This window comes from Chlorocebus sabaeus, chromosome 5, assembly GCF_047675955.1.
Source record: "Chlorocebus sabaeus isolate Y175 chromosome 5, mChlSab1.0.hap1, whole genome shotgun sequence".
NCBI lineage: Eukaryota > Metazoa > Chordata > Mammalia > Primates > Cercopithecidae > Chlorocebus > Chlorocebus sabaeus.
The window spans coordinates 14,573,866-14,593,938 of NC_132908.1; the positions used below are offsets into that span (position 1 = coordinate 14,573,866).

General features: G+C 45.5%; 1 protein-coding gene across 1 annotated transcript in view; it reads left to right on the plus strand.

Moving 5' to 3' along the window:
* BMERB1 (bMERB domain containing 1) overlaps positions 1–20,073 on the plus strand; it is a 188,840-nt gene that overhangs the window by 24,644 nt on the left and 144,123 nt on the right. The gene's annotated exons all lie outside the window — the stretch shown is intronic.

Here is a 20,073-nt window from a genome sequence, read left to right on the forward strand (position 1 = left end):
CGGGGTACACCTGAAATTCCCAGCTTTTCCTCCGCCCGCCTTCCTTGGGTCGGGGTGGAAGGCTTGCGGCGGCAAGAGGGTCAGAAGATGAACCATGCACACACCGTTCTCCTTTCTCTCTTGACTCAATTAAAGTCTGCTTGGGTACAACCCCAGAAGGCAGTTTCGAAATAGACCGGCCGTATTTATTTACTGGTTCTCTCTGCGGTGTTTGGATGTCAATATTTCTAAGTAAACGAAGGATTTTTGTTTTTCCTTAATAGGATACAGTAGTTGAAACTCCTGTCCTCAAAGTGTAGAGGCAGCGTCAGGGGCTCCAGGGTCACTGGAGGTCCCTGCAAACCCAGGGGCTCCCCAAAGCTGCTGCTCTCACATGCCTTGCCCACCAGGCTGGTAAGGAAAGGCCCTCTCGTCCTTCTCACGGACCCTGCAGGTTCCTGCCTCGGCTCTGGGTCACTGCTCCGCGCTCTGCCCCAGCACGGATCTCTGAGCGATGTAGGGCTAAAGTATTGTGAATGTGATCTTCTGTCCTCACCGGGTAGAAAATTGTGTGTGCGCTCCCTTTCTCTATACCTGTAATTATGGGTTTAGAAAATCTTCCTAGAAGGGCTCAACTGTGTTCTGATTCTGACGGGTTGAAGTTGAAATCACAGTCGAATGTCTTAGAGGTTCATCTGCTAGGATGGATGTCATAGTGCTGCCAACCTCTTCCCTTCTTTTCTTTTTTTTCCTCCCTTTTTAACCTTGATCCTTCTTTCTAGTTCATCCTTTCAAGACCCAATGACTTGGTGTTTTGGCATAACATCAGGGTGTCAGGGCTGAGGGTCTCTGTTTCTTTTTTAATTTTTAAATGCACATAGTGGGTGTCCATATTTATGGGGTACATGAGATATTTTGATACTGGCATACAATGTGTAATAATCACATCAGGGTAAATGGGGCATCCGTCACCTCAAGCATTTATCCTTTCTTTGTGTTATAAGCAATCCAATTACATTCCTTTTTTTAAAAAAGCCCAGCTGTGTGACTAATTTTACTCTTTTAGTTTAGTTTTTGTTGGTTGGTTTGTTTTTTTGAGATGGAGTCTCGCTCCTGTCACCCAGGCTGGAGCACAATGGCACAATCTTGGCTCACTGCAACCTCCGCCTCCTGGGTTCAAGTGATTCTCCTGCCTCAGCCTCCAGAGTAGCTGAGATTACAGGTGCTTGCCACCATGCCCGGCTAACTTTTGTATTTTTAGTAGAGATGGGGTTTCACCATGTTGGCCAGGCTGGTCTCGAACTCCTGACCTCAGGTGATCTGCCTGCCTTGGCCTCCCAAAGTACTAGGATTACAGGCGTCAGCCACCACAACTGGCCTCTTTTAGTTATTTTTAAATGTACAGTACATTGTTAACTGTAGTCATCCTGTTGTGCCATCAGATACCAGATCTTATTCATTCTGTCTATCTATAGTTTTGTACCCATTAACCATCTCTATATCCCCACCTCCCAATACCCTCCCCAGCCTCTGGTAACCATCATTCTACTCTGTATCTCCATGAGAGTCTCCGTTTCTTACAAGCTCAAAATAATCTCAACAATGGCTGCCTTTTATTGCTAGATGACCATGTACTGAGAACTTTAAATGCATCATTTCATTTAGTCCCCACGACAACGTCCTGCCATACTAAGACTCCCCTTGCATAGATAAAAAGAACAAAACAAAACTGGGACTTGTTAGGTGATCTGACAGTTAAGTGGCAGAACCAGGATTTGAACCCACGTCTCTTGGACCGCAGAGCCTGCTTTTAACATGAAGGTTTATTGCTTTTGCTGTTTCAGAAAACTTCCTAAGTCTATTGAGATGGTCGCAGAACATGCTCAGTGATTTTATAAATATATGGCAGCCCTGTTAGTCTCTGAAGCACACAGAGGCCTTGAAAAAATGCTGGGTCCATGCAGAATAGAAGCTGTTCACACGAGTGCTGCTTTAAATCCTCACTCTGTGCCTTGCTGGCTATGTGACTTTAGTAGGAGTATTGCTGAACCTCACTCTGCCTTCATTTTCTGAAAATAGAGATAATAGTACCTACCTTATGGTTTTATTGTGAATACTAAATAAGATGATACATATAGAACTCAAGGTTAAGTGCTTAATACATACTGTTCACTTCCATTCTGTTACTGCACGACATTTATAGAGAGAACCTGCTTTTACTGTGCAAGGAATTATGTAAATATTGGTCAGTTCTCTAATACTGCTCTTACAGCCTTTTATATTCTTACCATTTTATGAGAAAAAATTTGAAACATGCAGGAAAATTGCAGCAAGCACCCAATTTATAGCAGTTTCAACCCTGAAATTTTTGTACTTCTGAGTCCTATGTTGCACACTGTTAAAAGTCTGGTATAAGGCCACGTGCGGTGGCTCACGCCTGTAATCCCAGCACTTTGGGAGGCCAAGGCGGGCGGATCACAAGGTCAGGAGATCGAGAGCATCCTGGGTAACACGGTGAAACCCCATCTCTACTAAAAATATAAAAAATTAGCGGGGTGTGGCGGGTTGCACCTGTAGTCCCAGCTGCTGGAGAGGCTGAGGCAGGAGAATGGCGTGAACCTGGGAGGCTGAGCTTGCAGTGAGCCTAGATGGCGCCACTGCACTCCAGCCTGGGCGACAGAGTGAGACTTCTCAAAAAAAAAAAAAAAAAAAAAAAAAGGTCTGGTATACAGTCCTTCTCACCCTCTGAGTCTTGCTTCCTAGTCAAAGGCAAGAGGAACAGCTCTTGATCTGCAGTTGTGTGGATCCTCAAATCTGGTTTTCCTTTCTTTTCTTTTTTGAGATGGAGTCTCACTCTGTCCCCTAGGCTGGAGTGCAGTGGCATGATCTCAGCTCACAGCAACCTCCGCCTCCCAGGTTCAAGCGATTCCCCTGCCTCACCTCTGGAGTAGCTAGGACTACAGGCGCCTGCCACCATGCTCAGCTAATTTTTGTAGTTTTAGTAGAGAGGGGTTTTCACTATGTTGGCCAGGCTGGTCTGGAACTCCTGACCTCAGCTGATCTGCCCACTTCAGCCTTCCAAAGTGCTAGGATTGCAGGCGTGAGCCACCGCTCCTGGTGAAACTTGAAATTCTTAAAATACGGATCCAGAGTCTAACTTTTGAAACTTGAATCTGGCAAGTTTTATTTTCTAGACTTTTTTTTTTTTTTTTGGAGACAAGGTCTTGCTCTGTAGCCCAGGCTGGAGTGCAGTGGCACAATCTTAGCTCACTGCAACATCCACCTCCCGGGTTCAAGCAGTTCTCCTGCCTCAGCCTCCTGAGTAGCTAGGATTACAGACATGCACCACCACGCCTAATTTCTGTATTTTTAGTAGAGATGGGGTTTCACTATGTTGGCCAGGCTGGTCTCGAACTCCTGGCCTCAAGTGATCCGCCCTCCTCGGCCTCCCAAAGTGCCGGGATTACAGGTGTGAGCTACCATGCCCAGCCTAGACTCTTGTTTGCAACCAGCGGGTGTTTGATTAAACCTTTTTTGGAACACTCTTTCAACTCTCAAGGTATCTATGTATCCATTCTATAAAGCCTGGGCCCTCCATTTATTTATTAATGAAGTGTGAAAATTAGTGCTTTTGTTTCTATGGCATAACAATTGCCAAGCCAATGTTGTAACGCGTGAAATGCTGGAGAAAAGAAGAGGGCCCTTAAAAAGAAGCCATGCTCTGTTTAACTTCCACACATTTTTAAATATTTTATGTTAAACACTGAGTAGGTGTAAATTAAACAGAATTGAAGAGGGGAGGGAGACTGCAGAACTGGTCTTTTTTAGTTAAGGTTGTGTTGACTGCTATTTTAAATTTCAACTATAGTTTTTAGATAAAAGATATGTAATGTACTATAGCAGAGTAGCAAAGAAGGAATGTTTTGAAGTTAGGCTGAATGAGTTCAAACCAGCCTCATTCAGCTGTCACTTGGTAGATTTGTGACCCTGGGAAAATTGCTCAACATCTCTGTGTGTCAGTTGCCTCATCTGTGAAATGAGGATAATTGTAGTAATGCGCACTTGGGACTCTTGGAAGATTAGATGAGATATGTATATGATGCATTTAGCATAGGGCCTCGCATGCTGAAAGTGTTCAGTCAAGGCTGAATGGTTGTCATAGGAGGACAGAAGAGGATGGCCCCCAGCAGTATTTGCAGAGGTTATTCCAAGCTCGCCAGTTACAGCTTTTCATTGCTTCCATTTCTTAGTAAATTCTAAGTTAATGATTTTGTACATATTGCCTTCCTCTTGGGAACACGTGGGGAAAGGTTTCTGCACCCTTACAAACCATCTAGTATTTTCTCCTTTGAGAAAGATTCAAAGTAATTGCTCCCAACCACCTTTGACAGCGTTTTTCCACTAGCAGGAAGGTTTTTTTCCCCACTCAGTTGGAAAATGTATAGTGACATTTCAGTGTGGTTAGATATATAAAAATACTGCTTTCAACCAACTGTAATTAATTGAGGGAGACGTGCAGACAAGGTGCCTTTTGAAAAAGCGCAGAGCTTTTCAGAAACACAGTTGTCTGCTGCTGTGGCTATTTCTTGATAGATTTGAATGCGTCTTTAAGGATGATCAAGATTTTGGACAGGGGAAGTGGAGGAGATGGGGGCGGAAGAGGGGAATGCCAGGAGAGTTAATAGCATCAACTGGCTGGGTGTGGTGGCTCACGCCTATAATCCCAGCACTTCAGGAGGTGAACGGATGGCTTGAGGTCAGGAGTTCGAGACCAGTCTGCCCAACACGGTGAAACCCTGTCTGTACTAAAAATACAAAAATTAGCCAGGCGTGATGATGGGCGCCTATAATCCCAGCTACTAGGGAGGCTGAGGTGAGAGAATTGCTTGTACTCAGGAGGCAGAGGTTGCAGTGAGCTGAGATTGCACTGCTGCATTCCAGCCTGGGTGACAGAGCAAGACTTCATCTCAAAAAATAAAATAAAATAAAATAAAATAAAATATTTAAAAAATCAACAAAGGCATAGTGGGAGAAATAAATGCTCTGTGAGTAGGAGATTGGAATGAAGTAGAACGTTCAAACTGCAATCTTTCCATAAGCCCAGTGGTGATGACTATTATTTTAAAGTTCAAGGTTGTATACTGACTAGCAAGCAGATTGTTAAACTGGCCAGTGTTTCAGTTTCATAAACAGTGTGGAGACTGAAATAATGCAAATTGTTGGCAATCTATATAATAGAGTCTTAGGGAAGGGTTTGAACTATTTTCTTCTGTTTGGTTACATAGGCTCACTTTATTATTTTATTTTGGTTTTGCATTATTTCTTTTTTTCTGATTCTAGAAGTAATACATATATTTATAAAAATTTAAATTCATCTGAGATATGAAAATAACAAGTGAAAAACGACCATCATTTGCTCCCCAAATCCCGTTTATTCATTCCATAAATAGGTACTGAGTGCCTTACAAGTGCCAGGCAGTGTTCTAGGGGCTGCAGATACAGTCTTGAGATTTCTCAACAAAGTCCCTTCCCACGTAATTCTATTTAGGGGAAGTTAAGACCTGGGTTGAGAGTAAAAGTGTCAAATAATACATAAGCAAACAAGCAAGACGGTTTAGGTCATAATAAGTGTTACATGGGAATTAACAGGGAAGGGATACTTTTCATTTGGTGTTCAGGAAGTGCTTCTCTAAGGAGGTGACATTTTGCTGTATAAATAGCAGGAATCCAGGCAGTAAACGTAAAGGCCTTGGTGTGCTAGAGGAAGAGACAGAAAGCCAGGGTGGCTAGAACACAGTGAGTCAGGGTGGAGGGCAGGTGAATCAGAGGGGAGCCAGACTAGGTAGGGCCTTTTAGGTCGTGATTAAAAAACAAACAAAAAGTCTGAAATTTATTCTCATTGCAGGAGAAACTGCTGACAAATTTTAACCAAGAGACTAATATGAACTGTTATTTTTTTTGTTTTTGAGACAGGGTCTCGCTTGTCACCCAGGATGGAGTGCAGTGGTGAGATCTCGGCTCATTGCAGCCTCGACCTCCTGGGCTCAAGGGATTCTCCCACCTCAGCCTCCTGTGTAGCTGGAACTACAAGTGTGTATGCCACTAGAGCCCGTTTAAAAAAAATTAAGATGGAGTCTCGTTCTGTTGCCCAGGCTAGAGTGCAGTGGTGTGATCTCGGCTTGCTGCAACCTCCGCCTCCTGCGTCCAAGCCATTCTTCTGCCTCCCGAGTAGCTGGGATTACAGGCGCCCACCACCATGCCTGGTTAATTTTTGTATTTTTAGTAGAGATGGGGTTTTTCCATGTTGGCCAGGTTGGTCTCGAACTCTTGACCTCAAGTGATCTGCCTGCCTCAGCCTCCCAAAATGCTGGGATTACAGCCGTGAGCCATGATGCCCGGTAGCCCTGTTAATTTTTGAATTTTTGTCGAGATGGGGTGTGTTTCCAGGCTGGTCTTGAACTCCTGGGCTCAAAAGCAATCTGCGTGTCTCAGCTTCCCAAAGTGCTGAGACTATAGGCAAGAGCCACTGAGCCCAGCCTGGTTTTTGTTTTTAAAAGGTCATGTTTGTTGAGTACTAGATAAGTCCATAGCGGGGCAAGTGATGATCAATGCAAGCAGCATTTGATATAGTCCATGATTCCTTCCTAATCAATTTTATTTTGGAAAAGTGGTGGCAATTTCCTTGAGTGTGAAAAGTGTGACAAGGGCCCCATGGGCTGTCCTCTGGAAGATCACCGGGTTAAGACTTAGGAGAGGGAGGCCGGGCACAGTGGCTCACACCTGTAATCCCAGCACTTTGGGAGGCCCAGGCGGTGAGGAGTTCGAGACCAGCCTGGGCAACATGGTGAAACCCCGCATCTACCGAAAATACAAAAATGAGCAGGGCATGGTGGCGCATGCCTGTAATCCTAGCTACTCGGGAGGCTGAGGCAGGAGAATCGCTCGAACCAGGAGGGCGGAGGTTGCAGTAAGCCGAGGTCACACAATTGCACTCCAGCCTGGGTGACAGAGCAAGACACTGTCTCAAGAAAAAAAAAAAAAAAAAAAAAGGAGACTAGCTTGCGCAACATGGTGAAACCCCGTCTGTACTAAAAATACAAAAATTAGCCAGGCGTGGTGATGGGTGCCTATAATCCCAGCTACTAGGGAGCCTGAGGTGAGAGAATTGCTTGTACTCAGGAGGCAGAGATTGCAGTGAGCCGAGATTGCACCAGAGAGGTGCAGTAGATAAGAGAGGGATCGATTCTGCACTGTCTCGACAGGCAACTATGTAAATTATTGCAAAACTATGATAGCAGGGATAGAAATATTACGAATATGATAGTATCTAGAATGTACTTTGAACAAGCCCAATTATTTACACAGTTGGGTAATATCTGCTCATAACTTTGTTCATAACATTATATTGTTTAAAGAGTTTCCTTCTCATGCGTTAATTGAAGAAAAAAATTAATCATGCCTATTCTTGGACTGATTCGTTATTAAACACGTATTAATAATAATATCCATTCAATGAGTTTTAGCTATGGACTTGAGCTCATTAAATTCTCATAACAGCCCTATGACGTAGGGAAAGTTATTATTCCCATTTTAAACATGGGGAAACCGAGGTTTCAGCGGGTTAAGAAACTTGCTGAAAGGCATAAAGCTAGGTGGTAGGGCTGGAACCCGATTCTAAACCCTCTCTACCTCTGGATGTTCCTATCCACTGTCTGTTATTCCTGGTTCAGTGCTGGGCGCTGTAGAGATTAGAGATGGAATAAGACAGAATCCCAGGCTTCACTCTTAAAAGGTTTACAGATTTGGAGAGTGAGAGACACAGCTACAAAGAACACCCAAGGGCCAGGCGTGCTCGCTCACACTTGTAATCCCAGCACTTTGGGAGGCCGAGGTGGGTGGATCACTTAAAGTCAGGAGTTCAAGACCAGCCTGAGCAACATGGTGAAACCCCGTCTCTACCAAAAATACAAAAATTAGCCAGGCATAGTGGCGTGCATCTGTAATCCCAGCTACTCTGGAGGCTGAGGCAGGAGGATCACTTGAACCAGGGAGGCGGAGGTTACAGTGAGCTGAGATTGCACCACTGGACTCCAGCCTGAGCGACAGAGCAAGACCTGAGACCCTGTCTCAAAAACAAAAAAACAAAAAGACACACCACAGGCCGGGTGCAGTGGCTCTCACATGTAATCCCAGCACTTTGGTAGGCCTAGGAGGGGAGGATTACTTGAGCCCCAGAGTTTGAGACCAGCCTAGGCAATGTGGCGAAACTCTGTCTCTACCAAAAATACAAAAAATTAGATGAAGTGGTGGTGCGCTTGTGGGTCCAGCTACTTGGGAGGCTGAGGTGAGAGAATCGCTTGAGCCTGGGGGGCATGGAAGCTGTGGTGAGCCAAGATGGCGCCATTGCACTCCAGCCTGGGCGACAGTGAGGTCCTATCTCAAAAAACAAACAAACACAAACAAAAATCCACTGCAACTTATAAAGCAGTAGAATGAAACACATGCTAAAGGAAAAGTTCAAGTGTGGGCCGGGCGTGGTGGCTCAAGCCTGTAATCCCAGCACTTTGGGAGGCCGAGGCAGGAGGATCACCTAAGATCAGGAGCTCGAGACCAGCCTGGTCAACATGCTGAACCCCTGTCTTTACTAAAAATACAAAAAATTAGCCAGATGTGGTGATACACACCTGTGATTCCAGCTACTCGGGAGGCTGAGGCACAAGAATTCCTTGCACCCGGGAGGTAGAGGTTGCAGAGATTGCACCACTGCACTCCAGCCTGGACAGCAGAGCGAGACTCTCTCTAAAAAAAAAAAAAAAAAGTGTGAAATTAGGGAAGAAGTTGGCTCTCACTGGGGAGCTGCAGGCCAACAGCAAAGAGGGGTGTTTGCATTGGGCCTGAAGGATAAACAGGGTTTTGAAAGGGGAAGAGAGTAGAGAAGGGGATTTCAGGTGAGCTATGTGCCCTAGGCATACAGGTGGAGATTCCAAAGGCCAGGGTCCACGCACCAGCCTTTTTTTTTTTTTTTTTTTCCTGTTTCTTTCCCCTTGGCTTAATGGATCCTGGGACTGCCTGGTTCACTTATGTGAACGGGCTTGGGGGTTGGGTGGAAGCCAGCACAGGTAAAGGCCCTCTTTTAGTACTTGACTCACAAGTTCCCCAAAAGACGCTTACCATACAATCCATTCATTTCTTCACTATTCAGTTGTTGTGAGCGCCTCCTGTTCACTCGTTTTAGAGGAACAGAGCTAGAGGGGTCCTGACCTCACCCTTAACAAATTCCCTGTCATACTGTGGTCCATTTCTGTCTGCTGCTTGCTAGCACTGTGCTCTTGGACAATTGGCTAACTTCCCTAAGCCTTAGTTTCCTCATCTGTAAAATGGGTATAGTGATGCCTTTAATCCCCGGAGAATTAAACAGAATCATGCCAGGAAAGCATGGTGATGAATACATGTCACTAAATGTTATTGATGATAGCAGTATGAAGGCTCAGCTCTGTTTAGCAGACGGTATTTGTTAATAAATGCCTGCCAGGCTGGGTGGGAGGAGCCGGCCTCACAGTATGAGTATATGGTGGCCCTACCATTAAAGAACAGATGGTTTCTAGTGTATTGGTTATAAGTGTGGGCTTTCAAGAGAGCCTTTATTTTGAGACCTGGCTCTGCCATGCCCTGGCTCTGGCCTTCGAATGAATTATTAAACCATTTTTTCCCCATCGCAATCTTTTGCTGTCTATATCTGTTCTCAGTGATAATCATGAGGAATTATATAGATCTGAGGAAGTTTCTCAAAGTCAGTTTTTAAGACAGGGTCTTGCTTCATTGCCCACACTGGAGTGCAGTGGCACAATCACGGCTCTTGCAAGCCCCGACCTTCTGGGACCAAGTAAGCCTCCCACCTTGGCCTCCCAAGTATCTGGAACTACAGGTGCACACCACCATGCCTGACTAATTTAAAAAATATCTTTGTAGAGATGGGGTCTTGGTATGTTGACCAGGCTGGTCTTCAACTCCTGGCCTCAAGCAGTCCTCCTGTCTTGGCCTCACAAAGTGCTGAGATTATAGGCATGAGCCACCACGCCTGGTTATTTCACCTCTTAAGCTTTGGTTTCTGCAACCGCACAACAGTGACAGTAATAGTTTCTACTTAGGATAGCTGAGAATTCCATGAGACACAGATTGGAAATCATTCAATACAGAGGCCAGTACATGGTATGTGTTTAGTAAATGTTAATTATTATATTATTGGCTTTACAGCTATGGCAACAGGCACATAAAAAGGTAAACTTTTTTGATTTAATAGAGGTGTGTGAGTAAGTAGGGGGTTGGGAGCAGGGCAGCTAATGGAGCAAAGAGGAGGGGCTTAGCCAACCCTGGGCCTTCTGAAAACTTTCCCGAAGAGCTGAGCCTTAATAAGAAAGAGTAGAAGGAAATACATACGTGGAATCACCATTAATTGTTAGGAAAAACCAAATTGGAACCTCACTGAGATATTACTATGCAGCCACTGGAAAGGCTAAAACTAAAAGGACTGATCATACTAAGTGCTGGAGAGGATATAGAGCAACTGGCACTCTCATGCCTTGCTGGTGGAAATGTCACATGGGGGGAAATGGCCCGGTCATTTCTTAAAAATTTAAGCATACACCACTCATAGGACCCAGACGGTGCACTTCTGGGTATTTACCCAACAGAAATGAGAACATGTGTCTCTACAAATATTTGTACACAAATATTCATAGCAGCTTTTTTAAGAATAGCCTCAAACTGGAAACAACCCAAATGTGGTATAACCATACAACAGAATGCTTCTCAACAGTAACAAGGAACGGACTAAAGATACACTAGGTAAATGGATCACAAAATCATCATGCTGAGTGAAAGACGTGAGAAAGAAAGAAAAGAGTATATACTGTATGAGTCCGCTAACATGAAATTATTTTAAAAATGCAAACTATTGTATAGAGACAGAAAGTAAGCAAGACCCTGACTCTACAAAAATAAAAATAAAGAAGTTAGTTGGGCATAGTGGCCCATGCTTGTGATCCCAGCTTCTTGGGAGGCTGAGGCAGAAGAATGGCTTGAGCCCAGGAGTTCAAGACCAGCCTGGGTGACATAGCAAGACCTCATCTCTACAAAATAAATACATAAATAAAAACTGGCTGAGTTTGATGATGTGCACCTGTAGTCCTAGCTTCCTGGGAGCGCTGAGGTGGGAGAATCACTTGAGCCCAGGAGTCTGGGGCTGCACTGAGCTATGACTGTACCACTGCACTCCAGCCTGGGCAACAAAGTGAGACCCTGTCTCTAAAAAAATAAAAATAAAGAAAATGATTATAAGAAATAACACACGTGAAGTTCTTCCTGTGAGCCACTCTGTGCATGTTTTACGTGCATCTTCCACTCCTTACAAAACATTCTATGAGATGAGGCATAATATGGCCATTTATTGCTCTATTTACAGAGGAGGAAACTGAGGTTTAGAGAGGTTAAGCAATTAGCCCAATGTCACTCCACTGATAAGTGGTAAGGCTGAGATTTGAACCCAGCACAGGTTGACTTAATTCTGCTGCCTTCCTAATTTCCCAGGATTAGTTGAAGCTGCCATCAATATAGATGCTTAATGTCAACTAGACATGTCTCTGTGTTTCTTAGAACTGATTCTGTTTTCTGGCTCATTAATTTCCCTTTCCATTACAAACATTCCTCCTGTAAGCTTGAGGACTACATCTCATCACTTCAAAGTGCCTTCAGGGTCAAACTGGAGTGGAAGTTGAAGACATTCACAAAAATGCAGCAGGAAGAGTCTTTCTGTTCTGAAGACTTGTAGCTTCACAGAGAAAGACTTTCTTTGAATGCTCAAGAAGGATTTCTAGGTCAATATAGGGGCATATTAATGTAATGTTGGAGACCAGGAGCTCTGCCTGCATTTGAATCCTGGCTTCACCACTTCATAATAGTTGTGTGATCTTGGGCTGGTTACGTAACCTCTCTGAATTCCAGTTTTCTCATCTATAAAATGGGGATAGTAACAGGATCTGTCTCAAAGGATGTATTGGTCGGTTTTCACATTGCTATAAAGATACTGAAACTGGGTAATTTGTAAAGAAAAGAGACTTAATTGACTCACAGTTCCACCTGGCTGGGGAGTCCTCAGGAAACTTACAATCATGGCGGAAGGCGAAGGAGAAGGAGAAGGAGAAGCAAGCATCTTTTTGACAAAGTGGCAGGAGAGCGTGACAGAGACGAAGGAAGCACCACTTATCAAACAACCAGATCTCGTGAGAACTCATTCAGTATCATGAGAACAGCGTGGGGGAAACCGCCCCCATGATCCAATTACCTCCCATCAGGTCCCTCCCTCCACACGTGGGGATTATAATTCGGATTACAATTCAAGATGAGATTTGGATGGGGACACAGCCAAACCATATCAAAGGCTAATTAAGAAGATTGAATGAAATAATATGTGAAAGCCCTTCACAGAGTCTAGTGCTGTCATTAAATGGTGGCGATCATGTTAATAGAAGAGGATGTGAAGTGGGAATTGACCAAATAGTATCTGAATAGTTGGAGAGAAGGAAAAGAGAGAAGTTAAATTTAAGTGGGGTGAACCAGCCTCAGGGAAGAATGGAGGTGACAATGAGCATGGAGATTTCTGGAGGCGTGCATGCGCTTGGCTGCATTGGAGGAGTCGTGAGATAAAAGGGATGGTTGAGCAGGACCACTAGACTTTGGTGGATTAAAAAAGGACTGGCAATATGGGGCCATTGCAGGACAAGGGATGGAGGGAAAGAGGTAACTTTTTTTTTTTTTTTTTTTTTGGGACAGAGTCTTGCTGTTGTCACTCAGGCTGGAGTGCAGTGGCGCAATCATGGCTCACTTCAACCTCCGCCTCCCGGGTTCAAGCAATTCTCCTGCCTCAGCCTCCTGAGTAACTGGAATTACAGGTACCTGCCACCACGCCCGGCTAATTTTTGTACTTTTAGTAGAGATGGGGTTTCACCCTGTTGGCCTGGCTGTTCTCAAACTCCTGACCTCAGGTGATCCACCTGCCTCGGCCTCCCAACATGCTGGCATTATAGACATGAGCCACTGCACCTGGCCAGAAGTAGCATTTTAGGAAGGCTTGTCTGCCAATGGTGGCCAACTGGATGCAAAGTCAGGGGCCCTGGGGATAAGAAGGTCTGCTAGGAGGGTTTGGAATTATCCCATCATGAGGCCTGGATGTCAAAATATCCTGTAGACACAGGGCTGGAGTCTACAGGAGCAGTGGGTTTGAAAGAAGGGGCTGATCAGAAATCTTGAAGGGAAAAAAACCATAGTAGTTGATTATGTCTCAGAAGGAAAGAAGGTCTTCTAAGTGCTCTCAGTGTGATAGGCAAGGAAAAACACTGTCATTAGCCTCAAGTCTTAACCATTTAAAAGTATCAGCATCCAGGCGCGGTGGCTCACGCCTGTGATTGTAGCACTTTGGGAGGCCCATGCGGGGGGATCACTTGAGCTCAGGGGTTCAAGACCAGCCTGGGCAATGTGGCGAAATCCTGTCTACCAAAAATATAAAAATTAGCTGGGCATGGTGGTGCAAGCCTGTAATTCCAGCTACTCAGGAGGCTGAGGCATGAGAATCACTTGAGCCTGGGAGGTAGAGGTTGCAGTGAGCTGACATCGCACCACTGCACTCAAGCCTGGGTGACAGAGCGAGATTCTGTCTCAAAAAAAAAAAAGGATTTCTTCCTGATGCTGCCGTGAGATTAGCATCCTTGTCCTCTGCTTTGAGGGAAAGATGTGAGATTTTCAGATCAGATACAAAGTAACAGGAATAGGTACCATGAATGGGAACCGGCAGCCAAGCGACAGCATTGTGATGGGTACAGGCTGGGCTAGGTGCTTTACACACCTTAACTTTTTGATTCGTAGATGCCAGCATAGGTGAGGTGCAGCATTTCAGAGTAAGTCACATCTTTCTGAAACAACAGAAACAAAAAACGATAAGGCCCCATTACATAGACTGGACCGCTTAGCACTACTCACAATAGCAAAGACATGGAATCAACCTAGGTGCCCATCGACGGTGGAGTGGATAAAGAAAATGTGGTACATATACACCATACCACCAGCCATCAAAAAGAACAAAATCATGGCCTTTGCAGCAACATGGATGCAGCTGGAGGCCATTATCCTAAGTGAATTAATGCGTGTTCTCATTTATAAGTGGAAGCTAAACATCGGGTGCAGATGGACACAAAGATGGGAACGGCAGCCACTGGGGACTACAAGAGGGAGGAGGGATTGGAGGGAAGGGTTGAAACACTACCTATTAGGTACTTTGCTCATTATCTGGCTGATGTTTTCACCCAGACCCCAAATCTCAGCGTCATGAAATACACCCTTGTAACAAACCTGCACATGTACCTCCTGAATCTAAAATAAAAGTTGAATTTTTTTTTTTTTTTTTTTTTTTGAGACGGAGTCTCACTCTTTCGCCCGGGCTGGAGTGCAGTGGCACAATGTCGGCTCACTGCAAGCTCCATTTCCCAGGTTCGTGCCATTCTCCTGCCTCAGCCTCCCGAGTAGCTGGGACCACAGGCCCCCGCCACCACGCCCATCTACTTTTTTGTATTTTTAGTAGAGACAGGGTTTGACCGTGTTAGCCAGGATGGTCTTGATCTCCTGACCTCGTGATCTGCCTGCCTCGGCTGCCCAAAGTGCTGGGATTACAGGCGTGAGCCACCGTGCTTGGCTTTTTCTTTTCTTGTTTTTCTTTTTTTTTTTTTTTTTAAAGAGAGGGAGTCTTGCTCTGTTGCCCAGGCTGGAGTGCAATGGTGTGATCTCGGCTCACTGCAACCTCCGCCTCCCAGGTTCAAGTGATTCTCCTGCCTCAGCCTCCTGAGTAGCTGGGACTACAGGCACCCGCCACCACACCCGGCTAAATTTTGTGTTTTTACTAGAGACGCGCTTTCACCATATTGGTCAGACTGGTCTCCAACTCCTGACCTCAGGTGATCCACCCACCTCGGCCTCCCAAAGTGCTGGGATTACAGGCATGAGCCACTGCACCCAGCCAAAAAAATTAAAAAAATATATATGGAGGGACGGAGGTCTCAATATGTTGTCCAAGGTGGTTTTGAACTCCTGGACTCAAGCAATCCTCCTGCCTCGGCCTCCCAAAGTGCTAGGATTACAAGCACTTAATTTTGGCCACCACACCCAGCCAAAATTTGAAATTTAAAAACATTATAAATATACTGGTCCACTTAAAAGACTTTCTAATTTCATGCAGAAAACAGGGTCATAAGAGACACTGTTCAGTGTTACAGCCTTTTTGGAAAGCAGTAATATCTATTCAATATAAAATGCTCTTAAGTTTTGACCCCAGCAATCCCATTCCTGGGATTCTTTCTTTACTTTTTTTTTTTTTTTTTGAGTCGGAGTCTTTGTTGCCCAGGGTGGAGTGCAGTGGCACGATCTCAGCTCACTGCAACCTCTACCTCCAAGGTTCAAGTAATTCTCCCGCCTCAGCCTCCTGAGTAGCTGGGGTTACAGGCGTGCGCCACCACAGCCAGCTAGTTTTTTGTTTTTTGTTTTTTTTGAGACGGAGTCTCACTCTGTCGCCCAGGCTGGAGTGCAGTGGTGCGATCTCGGCTCACTGCAAGCTCCGCCTTCTGGGTTCACGTCATTCTCCTGCCTCAGCCTCCCAAGTAGCTGGGACTACAGGCGCCTGCCACCACACCCGGCTAATGTTTTGTGTTTTAAGTAGAGATGGGTTTCACCGTGTTGGCCAGGATGGTCTCAATCTCCTGACCTCGCGATCCACCCGCCTTGGCCTCCCAAAATGCTGGGATTACAGGTGTGAGCCATCGCGCCCGGCCAGTTTTTGTATTTTTAGTAGAGACAGGGTTTCGCCATGTTGGCCAGGGTGGTCTCAAACTCCTGACCTCAGATGATCCACCTGCCTTGGCCTCCCAAAGTGCTGGGATTACAGGTGTGAGCCACCACGCCCCGCCCCTCTCCTGGGATTCTATCCAATGGAAATAAAAACACCTATGTGCAAAAATACTGGCCACAAAGTTGAGGCTCATCAGGAGAAGAATGGTGGAATAAATTATCATTCATCTGCTGTGAAATACTATGCAGCTGTCAAGAAGAATAAATTAGAACAATAATAGTTGTTTTAGAGATACCATTGAAGGAGAAAAATGAGATCCAAGAAAATGTATGTAACAGGATCTCCATTCTCTCTTTTTTTATTTGAGACAGAGTCTCACTCTGTTGCCTAGGCTGGAGTGCAATGGCACAATCTCAGCTCACTGCAACCTCCGCCTCCCAGGTTTGAGTGATTCTCCTGCCTCAGCCTCCCGAGTAGCTGGGATTCCAGGTGCGTGCCACCACACCCAACTAATTTTTTGTATTTTTAGTAGAGACGGGGTTTGACCACGTTGGCCAGGCTGGTCTTGAACTCCGGAACTTGTGATCTGCCCGCCTTGACCTCCCAAAGTGTTGGGATTGCAGGCTTGAGCCACCGTGCCCAGCCGGCAGTTGGCTCTTAAAAGTGGCCATCACTTTGACAAGGAACGAAAGTTTGCCTTTTGGTTCCGTTTGGTTCTTCCCACACTGAGCATATTGGGGTAAGACCGCATCACCCACTCTGTGTTTGAAGTGCTGTCTTAGTGCTGGAGACCCGACAGCCGTCGCTGCAGGATTCATCCATCTTCATCCTGTTTAAATAGACACAGCGAAAGCGTCCCTAGAGCACATCCTGCTGGTTAAAACCAGTGCAAACGACATCCTGAAGAGTGGCTCAGCTGGGGCCCAGGAGGCTGGGCTAGCATCCAGGAGACGAGAGAGCCATTTTCCTAGAGATGGGCTCTGCCTCACACAGGGCTCTGTTATTTCTCAAATGCTTATCCAGAACTGGGACTAGGTAAGCTTTATATGTCATCTCTTCTGAGAGAGATTTTTTTTTTTTAATTGAAGTACAATTTACATGATGTAAAATTTACCATTGGCTGGGCACGTTAGGGGCTCACGCCTGCAATTCCAGCACTTTGAGAGGTCGAGGCGAGTAGATCACCTGAGGTCAGGAGTTTGAGACCAGCCTGGCCAACATGGCAAAATCCTTTCTCTACTAAAAATACAAAAAATTAGCGGGGCGTAGTGGCGGGCATCTGCAGTTCCAGCTACTCGGGAGGCTGAGGTGGGAGAATTGCTTGAACCTGGGAGGTGGAGGCTGCAGTGAGCCAAGACGGTGCCACTGCACTCCAGCCTGGGTGAGAGAGAGACTCTGTCTCAAAAAAAAAAAAAAAAAAAAAAAAAGATAAATAAATAAATAAATAAATAAATAAATAAAATAAACCCTTAAGGATTTTATAGTGAATAATCTACCGTTCAATGTATTGACATTTAGTACATTCACAGTGTTGTACGATTATTACCTCTATCCAGTTCTGAGACATTTCTTCACCCCAAAAGGAAACCCTGTATCCATTAAGCGGTCCTTCCTCATGCTCCCACGACAGAGAAAAATACTTCTCTTCCTCACCCGTCACTAGGTTCATGGCTGAGACTCTTATAATAAAAGATAGATTAACAAAAGAGAAGCATAATGAATTCATTTTATGTAAGTTTTACATGACACAGGAGTTTCAGGAATGAAGACCCAGGCTGGGTATGGTGGCTCACGCCTGTAATCCCAGCACTTTGGGAGGCTGAGGCAGGAGGATTGCTTGAGGCCAGGAGTTTGAGACCAGTCTGGGCAACATAGTGAGATCCCATCTCTACAGAAAAATTTAAAAACGTTAGCTCCGGGTGGTAGTGTGTGCCTGTGGTCCTAGCTACTCCAGAGGCTGAGGCTGGAGGTTCACTTGAGCCTGGGAGGTGGAGGCTGCAGTGAGCTGTGATCACACCACCGCACTCCAGCCATGGTGACAAAGCGAGGCTGGTGACTGCCCCCACAAAAAGAGAAAGAAAGACCCAGGCGTGGTGGCTCACTCCTGTATTCCCAGCACTTTGGGAGGCTGAGGCGGGCAGATCACTTGAGGCCAGGAGTTCGAGACTAACCTGGCTAATGTGGCGAAAACTCGTCTCTATTTAAAATACAAAAATTAGCCTGGTATGGTGACGAGTGCTTGTAATCCCATCTATTGGGTAGGTTGGGGCACAAGAATCGCTTGAACCTGGGAGATGGAGGTTGCAGTGAGCCAAGATCGCGCTATTGCACTCCAGCTTAGGCAACAGAGGGAGACACCATCTCAAAACAGACAAACAAAAACAAAAACACTGACAATAAAACTGTGTTGGATGTGATGGAGATAAGAGGAACACCATTGCGAGCTTCCCAAAGCAAAAAGAAATCTCCCCATGCAAAATGGATTTGATTTTCCTTAAGGCATTCCTGCCCAGAAAGATTCCTACTTAGTACAAATCGAAGTCAATGAGAAAGTGTCACTTTCACTTATAACAAAGAAAATGCTCCTGGTGGATGACTAGAAATACCCTCCCAACAGCAACCCACTACTCTGCTACCGAAATGCGGGGGATTTGTGTCACTGCAGAGAGCACTGATGGTGAGGTTTCTCTGAAAGGTGATCTGTTTCTAGGGGCTGGCTGTTTCCTCTTCATTATCACCTCAAAGAGTACACAGAAAATCATGAAAGGGACCAGCAGAGGAAAGAGACCAGCAGGTGACACATGGCATTTCCATTTTTGCAAATTGAAATGAGCATTTCTTTTGGTGCGGCAGGGGAGGAAAAATAATGCGTAGCTCTTCCTTTATTTGTTTCTATTTTAATTTAATTTAATCTAATTATTTTATTTATTTTATGTTATTTTATTTTTGAGACAGAGTCTCGCTCTGTCACCCAGGCTGGAGTGCAGTGGCGCCATCTCAGCTCACTGCAAGCTCCGCCTCCCGGGTTTACGCCATTCTCCTGCCTCAGCCTCCCGAGATGCTGGGACTACAGGCGCCCGCCACCTCGCCCGGCTAGTTTTTTGTATTTTTTAGTAGAGACGTGGTTTCACCGTGTTAGCCAGGATGGTCTCAATCTCCTGACCTCGTGATCCACCCATCTCGGACTCCCAAAGTGCTGGGATTACAGGCTTGAGCCACCGCACCCGGCCAATTTAATTTAATTTAATTTAATTTAATTTTACTTTATTTTTGAGACAGAGTCTCGCTCTGTCACCCAGGCTAGAGTGCAGTGACGCCATCTCTGCTCACTGCAAGCTCCGCCTCCTGGGTTCACGCCATCCTCCTGCCTCAGCCTCCGGAGTAGCTGGGACTACAGGCGTCCGCCACCACGCCCGGCTAATTTTTTTGTATTTTTAGTAGAGACGTGGTTTCACCGTGTTAGCCAGGATGGTCTCGATCTCCTGACCTCGTGATCCGCCCGCCTAGGCCTCCCAAAGTGCTGGGATTACAGGCATGAGCCACCGCTCCCCGCCCATAGCTCCTTCTTTAATGGTCTTAGATAAATTTCTTAGTTTACAGGTGTACCACGAAATCAGGTGTTCCAGTGATTGAGGCACATCTCATTCCCTGTAAGGAGGACAGTGTGTGTGTAGTCCAAGTTTCATTGCTTCAATTACTTCTATAGCACATAGAATAAAAATTGTTCTTGCTGTGAACAGTCTAGTCCTGCGTGATTCCCAACTCTGGCTACACATTAGAATCTTCCAAGTAGATTTACATAAACCAGTCCAGGGCCTGGCGTGGGGCCTCATTCCTGTAATCCCAGCACTTTGGGAGGCCAAGGCGGGCAGATCCCTTGAGGTCAGGAGTTTGAGACCAGCCTGGCCAACATGACGAAACCCCATCTCTATTTAAAAAAAAAAAATACAAAATTAGCCAGGCATGTTGGTGCACGCCTGTAGTCCCAGCTACTTGGGAGGCTGAGGCAGGAGAATTGCTTGAACCTGGTAAGCGGAGGTTGCAGTGAGTTGAGATTGTGCCACTGCACTCTAGCCTGGATGACAGAGTGAGACTCCTTCTAAAATATATATATATATATTCTTGGTCCATTCCTCCCCTTTCCTTTATTTTCTTTTAAAATGGAGTCTCGCTCTGTCGCCCAGGCTGGAGTGCAGGGGCACAATCTA